This window comes from Monodon monoceros, unplaced genomic scaffold, assembly GCF_005190385.1.
Source record: "Monodon monoceros isolate NGI ecotype Baffin Bay Population unplaced genomic scaffold, NGI_Narwhal_1 Super_Scaffold_18, whole genome shotgun sequence".
NCBI classification, from domain to species: Eukaryota; Metazoa; Chordata; class Mammalia; order Artiodactyla; family Monodontidae; genus Monodon; species Monodon monoceros.
The window spans coordinates 92,133,243-92,143,627 of NW_021703774.1; the positions used below are offsets into that span (position 1 = coordinate 92,133,243).

Here is a 10,385-nt window from a genome sequence, read left to right on the forward strand (position 1 = left end):
ATTCATCGTGTTGTTTTCATTCATTCATTTAATTCATCGTGTTGTTTCAGGGTTGAGACAGTGGTTTCTTCCTTTTCATTGCTGATTAGTGTTTCATGCATCACCCTCCATTCCATGAGTCAGAATTTGTTTATCCATTCCCTTGTTGCTGAACATTTGTGTGGATTCTCCTTTTTCAGATATTATATATAAGATTGCTATAAACCTTCTTACACAATCTTTTCGTGGATATAAGTTTTTATTTCTTCTGGATAAATATCTAGGATTAACTTTGTTAAGTCATAGGGTAGATGTATGTTTAATTTTATGAGAAACTGGCAAAGAGTTTTCCAAAATGATTGTAACATTTTGCACCCTTACTGCAAATGTATAAGAGTTCCAGTTGCTCCATGTCATCTTCAACATTTGGTATTGTCATTATTTTTTAGCTACTCTGTTGGATGTGAAATGATATTTCTTTGTGGTTTTAGTTTGCATCTACCTGGTGACTAGTGAAGTTGAGCTCCTTATGTATTTTAATGAACAGAGGTTTTCCCTTTTATGTTTAGTGCTTTTTGCCCAAATATTTGCCTGCCCCAAAGTCACAAAGCTTACTATGCTTATTATGTACTTCTGGAAGCATTATACTTTTAGTTTTACATTTAGGTCTTTGATTTGATTAGTTTTACATTTTAGGTCTTTGATTCACCCTGAATTAATGTTTCTGTGTGGTGTGAGATAGAGAACAAGTTCATCCCCTTCCAACCCCACACGTTTAGTTTTTCCCTCATGGTTGTTGAAAAGACTTTCCCTTTCCCATTAAAATTGCCTTGGTGCTTTTTTTTTTTTGAAATTCTAGTAAACATATATGTGTAGGAGTATTTCTGAACCCTTTTCTACTCCACTGATCTGTTTTTCTATACTTATGTTGATATTGATGTCAAAGGCTCTGCACTGGTACAGAATAGAATCTCAGAGACAGAGTTTTGGGTAAAGTAGAAAAAATAGCTTTATTGCTTTGCCAGGCAAAGGGGGACACAGCATGCTCCTGCTTCGGAAAACTAATTGTCCCAACCCCAGAGGATGGTGATGAAGGGTTTTATAGCAGTGGTTCAAGGGTGGGGTCTCTGACAAGATTAAGGTGTGTGCAGGGTCTGTACTCCTTTAATCTCATCTCACATGGTCAGTATCCTAATCTTGTTGAGATTCTCTGGTCCCTTTAATCTTGCCTCAGGTGGTTTCTTTTTTTTTTACATTTAGAGTACTGTACTGTATTTATTGATACTGTATGCTTTTTTTGTTGTTGTTGTTTTATTTTAAAATCTTTAGTTTTTTACATCTTTATTGGAGTATAATTGCTTTACAATGGTGTGCTAGTTTCTGATTTATAACAAAGTGAATCAGTTATACATATACATATGTTCCCATATCTCTTCCCTCTTGCAGCTCCCTTCCTCCCACCCTCCCTATCCCACCCCTCTAGGTGGTCACAAAGCAGCGAGCTGATCTCCCTGTGCTATGTGGCTACTTCCCACTAGCTATCTATTTTACGTTTGGTAGTGTATATATGTCCATGCCACTCTCTCGCTTTGTCACAGCTTACCCTTCCCCCTCCCCATATCCTCAAGTCCATTCTCTAGTAGGTCTGTGTCTTTATTCCTGTCTTACCCCTAGGTTCTTCATGACATTTTTTTTCTTAAATTCCATATATATGTTTTAGCATACAGTATTTGTCTTTCTCTTTCTGACTTACTTTACTCTGTATGACAGACTCTAGGTCCATCCACCTCATTACAAATAGCTCAATTTCGTTTCTTTTTATGGTTGAGTAATATTCCATTGTATATATGTGCCACATCTTCTTTATCCATTCATCCGATGATGGACACTTAGGTTGTTTCCATCTCCTGGCTGTTGTAAATAGAGCTGCAATGAACATTTGGTACATGACTCTTTTTGAATTATGGTTTTCTCAGGGTATATGCCCAGTAGTGGGATTGCTGGGTCATATGGTAGTTCTATTTGTATTTTTTTAAGGAACCTCCATAGGGGCTGTACCAATTCACCACCAGCAATGCAAGAGTGTTCCCTTTTCTCCACACCCTCTCCAGCATTTATTGCTTCTAGATTTTTTGATGATGGCCATTCTGACTGGTGTGAGATGATATCTCATTGTAGTTTTGATTTGCATTTCTCTAATGATTAATTATATTGAGCATTCTTTCATGTGTTTGTTGGCAGTCTGTATACCTTCTTTGGAGAAATGTCTATTTAGGTCTTCTGTCCTTTTTTGGATTGGGTTGTTTGTTTTTTTGTTATTGAGCTGCATGAGCTGCTTGTAAATTTCAGGTGGTTTCTTGACTGCTCCTCCCCTGATAAACAATCTTCCCTTTGGAATTCAGGGAAGGTCATGGAGGCTGGAGTCTTGCCTACAAGGAATGGGGAGGGCGGCTGAGTGCGGCAAAAAATGACCTCCATGTGCCTGGGAGCCCCACAAGGCCCCGCCTGGTTTCAATATCACAGTGTGTTTATTATTGTAGTTGTATAATAAGTTTTGACATCAGATAATGTATTTGTTCTCTCTTTGTCAAGTTTCTTTTGGTTATTCAACGTGCATTTCCATATGAATTTTTAAATTTACAAAAAACATCTATTTAGATTTTGACTGGGATTTCGCTATATCTATTTTTTTAACTCAAATACATGTTTTATTTTATTTTATTCTTTTAATTTATTTTATTTTTGCCTGCATTGGGTCTTTGTTGCTGCGTGCGGGCTTTCTCTAGTTTCTGTGAGAGGGGGCTAGTCTTCGTTGCGGTGCGCGGGCTTCTTATAGTGGTGGCTTTTCTTGTTGCAGAGCATGGGCTCTAGGCATGCGGGCTTCAGTAGTTGTGGCATGCGGGCTCAGTAGTTGTGGCTCGTGGGCTCTAGAGCGCAGGCTCAGTAGTTGAGGCGCACAGGCTTAGTTGCTCCAAGGCATGTGGGATCTTCCCGGACCAGGGCTCGAACCTGTGTCCCCTGCATTGGCAGGCAGATTCTTAATCACTGCACCACCAGGGAAGTCCTCACTGTATCTATTAATCAAACTATATTTTAAAGAAGTTTGTGTTAGATTTTTGTTATTTCTACTTTAAATATATGACAGAGCTCATCCTTGAAGCTATCTGTGCCACTTCTTCTTTCATACAATGTGGATTACTTGGTGTATCTCTAACAGCTCTTTCCATTGGGAAAATTTTCCCTCCCCACTACCTTTCAAGGGCAACCCTGATTGTAGCAATAACGCAACTGTTGTTTATTTTTAGCTTGCACACATGTACCAAGACCAATTGTTGACAAACCAAGCTCAGGCTTTCTCATCCTCCCTCAGCAGATCAGAGATCCCTAATATGGCCATAGGTGTGAGCTGAAGGAAGAGCACTTGTGCAGCTCTAGAGAGTGACATGCCGTGTACTCATGCCCTCTGGTCATACTCTGGTGTGATTGCAGATGAACCATTTTGACAGACTGCTGCTGGGTTGGCCCCAATTCATGATTTGGTGAGCCCCACAACTGACATTTCCAATGTAGTTAGGTATCAGCCATTTAGTTTAAATGACAGGGCTTCTTGCACCATAGCTTTGACCTACTGCAGAGCTCTTTCCTGCTCTGGGCCCCACACAAAGCTAAGGGTATTTCTAGGTGTATAATGTACTGTTCCCAGAACCCAAACATGCCTACTGTGTCCCCAGAACCCAAAGAAGGTACTGTGCTTCCTCCTCTGTGGTAGTAGGTGCAAGATGTGTCTTTTACTTTGGAGGGGATAGCCCAGCCCTCTCCTGATCACCGGATCCATAAAAATGTCACCAAAGTGTCAGGTCTCTGAATCATCATAGTACATATTTCTCTTGCATGTATCTTATGAAGTCTTCTAGCATACTCTTCAATCAGCATGACATTATTGACAGAATGAATCCATATCACTTTCAGTGGGATTTCAAGATGATGCAAATATCTTCAGACTATATAACTTCAGAAGGAAGAGAGTCAACATAGTCCTGGGTTAAAGCTGCAACTGAATATTATTTATGTCACATGAGTAAAAACTGTTTCTGATCCTCTTTCTAATTGGAATTTTAAAAAGCACATTTCCTAAATTAATTACCATAGACCATGTACCTAAGGTCTTATTAACCTATTTTGTCATATTTATCTAGCAATAAAACCTCATCCAGTCCAGTAGCTGCAATCAGGGATATCACTTGTTTGAGCTTGTAGTTTTCTACAAGTCACCCTCCAAAACCATCCAGTTTTTGCAGGTGACTTAAATGAAGATACGATAGTGAGTAGTGACTATCACCCTTGCATCCTTTGGGTCTTTCTTTTTTGCGGTATGCAGGCCTCTCACTGTTGTGGCCTCTCCTGTTGCGGAGCACAGGCTCCGGACACGCAGGCTCAGCGGCCATGGCTCACAGGCCCAGCCGCTCCGCGGCATGTGGGATCCTCCCGGACCAGGGCACGAACCCGTGTCCCCTGCATCGGCAGGCGGACTCTCAACCACTGCGCCACCAGGGAAGCCCTCCTTTAGGTCTTTAATGGTAGCATGAATCTCTACTATCCCCGTACTCCCAGGATGCAATTTTCTGTTGTTTGCTATCTTGGCTGGGGAGGGCTAGGGCAGTTTCAGAGATTTCCGCTTGGTCTTCTTCACTCTGATATTTCTTTCCCTGCAGGCCAATGATCCAGTACGGGGGTTCCTCTAACTGCAAATATGTCAATTCTAGTTATGCACTTAGGAGTTTGAGAAATGATCACCAGGTAGGTCTGGGGACCTAGTGTATCCCCTGTCACTGGAACTTAGCCAAGAATTTGGTTTTTTTTTCCCTGCCCTTATAAATCTCTACTCTAATGGGAAGGACCAGGATGACACTGGATGTCTGGATATCAACTCAGACTCCGTGTTCCTTGCAATGTTGAGATATTCCCTTTCCGCTTCCCTAGGGGGCTTCTTAATTAGGATGACCCTTCAGTGCCATCCCAAGCTGGGATGAGAGCGTCAAGCCTTTTTGTCCCTATGTTGATTAGTCATTGGATGTGAGCTGCCCCGAAGAGGACTTATATGTTTGCCAGTGCATTCCCAGAAGTCGTAGTAATTAAGTCCTCCATTCCTGAATGGGCATTTGGGTGGTGCATCACAGTGTCTACCACAGAGATGCTCTTGGAAACCATATCTGTATGGAAGTAGGGGAAGCTTGACTGGGCAGGAGGAGAAGCTGAAGTGTGATGGAGTTGTAAGAGAGACCACTGCCAATTCTACAAGGAGCTCTGGAACTGGCATGACCCTTCAGAGTTGTCCCGAACGGATGGCCTTTTTATCCTTGCTTCAACCAGCATTGGAGGCAGGCTGTCCTGGGGGAAAGGGTTTAATCTGGGGCCGAGGACAATACTCAAGGAGGGGATAAACTGCGAGCTGACAACAGTTCAGCTGGGGAAATGAGTGCCTTAGTCCTGAAGAGAATATCTGGGTGGTGAACCACAGTCTCCATAATAGACATAATCAGCATGTAGATGATAATTTGGGCCATGGATGGGCTCACTGAGGAGAAAATGTAGAGAGTAAAATAAAAAGGTCTCAAAACCTAGCCCTAAGTCAACTATTAAAAACTAGCTAGAGAGCTGGTGACAGAGATGGAGAAAGGACAGTGAGTATGGTAAAAGAAAACCCAAGGGATAGGGTAGAGGGTGCAAAATAGGTGAAGGGGATTAAGAGGTACAAACCTCCAGTTATAAAATAAGTAAGCCACGGGGATGTGATATACAGCATAAGGAATATGGTCAGTAATATTGTAGTAACTCTGTGTGGGTACAAGTGGATACTAGACTTATTGTGGTGAGCATTTCCTAACGTATGCAAATGTCAAATCACTCTTTAGTACACCTGAATCTAACATAACATTGAATATCAACCATACTTCAATTTAAATCAATAAGACAAAAAGAAAGAGAAAAATAAAACAGAAAGTGTCACTAAAATCAAGAAAGAAGGATGGAATGGTTCACCATATGGAATGATGCTGAGAGGCTGACAAGTATAAGACACAGCATGCCCATTGCCTTGTCAGCCTGGAGGTCATTGTTAACTTTGACCAAAGCTCTTCTAGTGGCTAGTAGAGATAGAGGCCAGATTAGAGTGTGTTGAAGGATAAAATGAAGTTCAGGCAGGAGAGTCAGCATGTTAACAAAACTTTTTCGAGTTTTACTGTAAAAGGGAACATAAGCATAGGCGGGGATGGTAGCTGGAAGGAGACAAGAGTTCAAAGAGGATTTTGCATCTTTTTAATTTGTGCTTGCTTTTTCATTTGATAGCTACGAAAGTATGTTTGCAAGTTGGGGGAAGAGATGGACAAATGCTGGAGAAGAGTTAAGAGAAGAAATGGAATCGAAGTCTAGTGGGCAGAGGCAGTGGGTCCCAGGGCAGAACTGGAGAGACCGGCCTTTGGTAAGAGCAGGACCAGGAGAAAAGAAGATGGGGAAAGGTATGAGCAGAATTAACGATTCGGTGGTGAGACAATAAAGAAGTTCCAACTGATGTCTTGTATTTTCTCAATGAGATATAATTGCTTTGAGAAGTAAATAATCTGCTTGTACACTGCAGCTCTGTTCCTACCCTAAACTATCAATATAATGGCCCAAGGCTCTGCTTCTCATCATTACACAGGAAGAGAGAACAAGGTGTGGCTTGCAAAGCTGGCACATGTCACTTTGCTTTTTTGCCTTCTTTCTTTTTTCTTCCATTTAGAGTCATCTGTGCCAACTCTCAGACTGGTAAACAGAGGGTGGGTGGGGCTAAAGGTCAAAAGGTGATAGATCTCAATCTAAACTCATTGGCTTGATCAGCTGTGTTTCCTCATTATAATCAGGAAATCCTGGAGTGACCCCAGCCAGCAAGAGCACATCTGGAGCGACAAAGAAGGGAGGGAGGGGAAGGAGAAGAGGGAGGGGTTGTGTAGCAAGGAAGGGAGGGACTCTTTTCTCTTGTCTGGGCTCAAATTGGATCTTCGTTTCTTTAGTCCATATCTTTGCATATATTCAAATAAATGTGTGCACATTCAATCTCTGACATACTTTTTCCCTTTGAGACTCTGTTGTTTTTATAATCTCTTTCCTGACTAGAGGGGTTTCATTGCATTTACAGATAAGGTTTGTTGGTTTCCAGATACAGCCAAGATGGTCTACATTCTATCTTGTTATGTTGTAAAGCATACAGATATTTGTGGTAAGACAAAGAATATAAAACATAACTATTAAATATGTTTATAAACATGGGAAAATAGTCCTAATACATTGTTTAGCAATAAATGAGGATTTTTAAAAATGCAGGTCAATAGATAGATATGTATGGAAGTATATATATTATTTTTTTAAATGGCTAGCATGTATTAAGTGATTATGATCCAAATATAAATTTAGCTCTGAGTATTGAAAATATAGGTGATGTTTTTATTTTAAAATTTTATCAGTAGTTATTAATTTTTCTATATGCATTACTTTTGTAAATAAAAAAAATAGAAGTTCATTTTAGAGCCAGTATCAGGTCCCTGGTAAACCCTGTCATTTACATACAAATTTTGTGGTTCCTCCTCTCTCTGCTTGCAACTCATAATTGTATCAGACATAGGTTTGGGAGTTCTTTCCTTTCTTCTGCTCTGGTCTGACTTTGTTCTTTTAAACACGTGCCATTGTTTTGATGGGGCTGAGTTTGGAATGCCCTCTAGAAGCTGAGTATCTCCTGGGCTTGGTAAATTACTAACAACCAATTTCACGAGTTAAGCAACATTAGCTTATTCTAATTCCTGCTCTCCTCTCAAAGAAGCTTTCTGAGTTTTGAAAAGCCTATGCATACCTTCACTGGTGTTTGTGGCTTTGACCTCAGAATCTCTTAACTACTTGAATGCCAGAAGCGTTCCATCCCTTGACTGCGGGCTTGCAACTTATCAGAAAGAGGGCAATCCGTGTCTCTTCCTCCCTCGAAATTGTCTTATTTCCACTCTACCTCCATTGCATCTCTCTCTGTACAATGGGAAAGAAAACTTTGTCCCTTCTCTCGCATAAAGTTCAAGCACAAGGAGATATGGTAAAACTGTGTTCAGAGGAACCAGCTATGTTTTTGTATCACATGTCTGTCTTATTCCAATCAGGAAAAGTTACCCCGGCAGCCAAATAACAGAGGTTTTGGTTTGGGGGATTTTTTTTTTTTTTTTTTACCTCTAGTCTCTGTTTTCTATAAATTTAGTTTCTTCTTATAGAGTTAGTCTGCCTCCTAAATTTTGAAAACCACATGATTCAGTGAAGCCTGCTTATAATGACAGGCATATTGTTAAAATTGCTGGAAATCTTGGTTGTATTTCTCTCTGGAAGTTGAAATTTATCTGAATATTGGCATCCCACAATTCTTATTAAACCTCCCTTTTTCCTTTGGGGATTACAACTGAAAGGGCTGGCAACACGTCCCTGAAGGTGACATTTTAAAGAGAGGGAGTGTTTGTAATCCCTGCTAGAAAGGAAGGGCCCAGAGAGCCATTAGAATCACGTTTCCTGATTGGTCCAATAGGCTCTCTGACCACCTTATTGGCTGATCTTCCTAATATGATGTTATGTTTTCATAGTTTCCAGGGAGTATTTTCCTGAACTGATTATGCTTATTTGACCTATAGGAAAAGAATGCTCTTTTTATAAGTCTAAACTTTTCTTTTGGGAAGCTGCTCCTTGCCCCTTAAGTCCTTTGAATAAGACCCTAATTAGAATTAAAAAGAAAAAGTATAAGAAAGCACACTGAGAGGCTAAATTGTTGTTGTTGTTGTTGTTTTAATTTCCTCCCTTGTATCTGCTATGCATCCCTGTTTGTTTCTCATCACTAATTCCCCTGGGCTTGTCTGGATCTGTTTACCCCTATCAGTCAATTAGTGTTCCTCCACTTCAATCCAAAAGCCCGTTTTCTGGTTAAGGACAGGCCTGGGCCTGGTAAAGAAGGCTAAATTTTAAAGTTAGGCCTGGTCACAACTAGAAACGTGATGCAGAACGCACGCCCTATTCCAAGTGGATTGGTGACTGCTTCTTTGTGAAGATCAGCATATTGACTGCATTTCTCCCCCTGTCAATTCTGGCAGGATGTTATGGCATCGCTCCCAAAGAAAGTAAAGCAGAGGATTTGGCGAAGGGGCCAAAAGCAGATCCCCCTGAACATACCACTTCTCTGCTCAGGGTGTTAAGAGGATAACCTTTAAAAATTGTGATTTACTATACTGTACACCTGTAACTTATATTGTACATCAACTATACTTCAGTTAAAAAAAACAAGTAAAGAGTCTCATCCGCATATATGCACCATTGTCTGTCACCTCAGGCTGGACATTGTGGATGGCTCTAAATGCACATGTTATTCTGCAGGGACCCTTGGATTAAATGACATGTACAAAAATAAAACTCATGGATACAGATGTTATGTGATTCGACAATACCCCTGTTCACACAAATCATTTCTTAAAGTTTTCTTTTTTTTTCCTTTAAAAATCATTTGTTTTTTTTCTCTGCTGCCTATATTATTTTTTTAATATCTTTATTGGAGTATAATTGCTTTACAATGTTGTGTTAGTTTCTGTTGTACAACAAACAAAGTGAATCAGCCATATGCATACATATATCCCCATATCCCCTCCCTCTTGAGCCTCCCTCCCACCCTCCCTAACCCACCCCTCTAGGTCATCACAAAGCATTTGGCTGATCTCCCTGTGCTATGCGGCTGCTTCCCACTAGCCAACCATTTTACATTTGGTTGTGTATATATGTCAATGCTATTCTCTCTTAAAATTTTCTTCCCAGCTTCCCCTCTTAAAATTTTCTTAAAACTTCTTAAAATTTAACAATTAATAAATATTACACATTGAAGTTGGTCTTTACTAACACCTTATGCCCATCAATAACCAGTTATTTCTTCCAAGTGCCTCTGATATCACCAGTAGTGAAGTTTCCTGAAAGGTCACAGCAGCTTCAGACAAAGAATCATGCATCTCAAAATAACAGAGAAACTTGAGGAAATAGCCTTGACTTCTTCCAGGCCATAAAGGATCTGCACCCCTACCCCCTTCCTCTGAAACAGGAACCTGGAGATCTTTCTTTGTTCTGAGAAGGGGAGCCCAATAGGAATCCTCCCCGTTTCCCTTAAGGACAAGCCAATCAAGGAAATCGGAGAGAAAAGGGAACGGCAACAGCAGAGGAAAGAGATTTAAACATGCTTTAGTTTTAGTTTGTATAGTCTTTTTGAAAGTTCTCCTTCTTTTATCCCTCTCCCTTCCCTAATCCTTAAAATGTCAGTCACTTAACCACCCTGAATCATCATTTTGATCTGATACTAAAGTCCACCGCGATTC

At 40.5% G+C, this 10,385-nt stretch overlaps 1 long non-coding RNA gene across 1 annotated transcript in view; it reads left to right on the forward strand.

Moving 5' to 3' along the window:
- Window positions 1-6,889, forward strand: part of LOC114899070 — a 10,072-nt gene extending 3,183 nt beyond the window's left edge. Inside the window, exons 2-3 of the long non-coding RNA XR_003794502.1 lie at window positions 4,692-4,776; window positions 6,325-6,889. This is a non-coding gene — a long non-coding RNA (uncharacterized LOC114899070). The remainder of the gene's footprint in view (window positions 1-4,691; window positions 4,777-6,324) is intronic.
- Window positions 6,890-10,385: the final 3,496 nt, after the last annotated feature.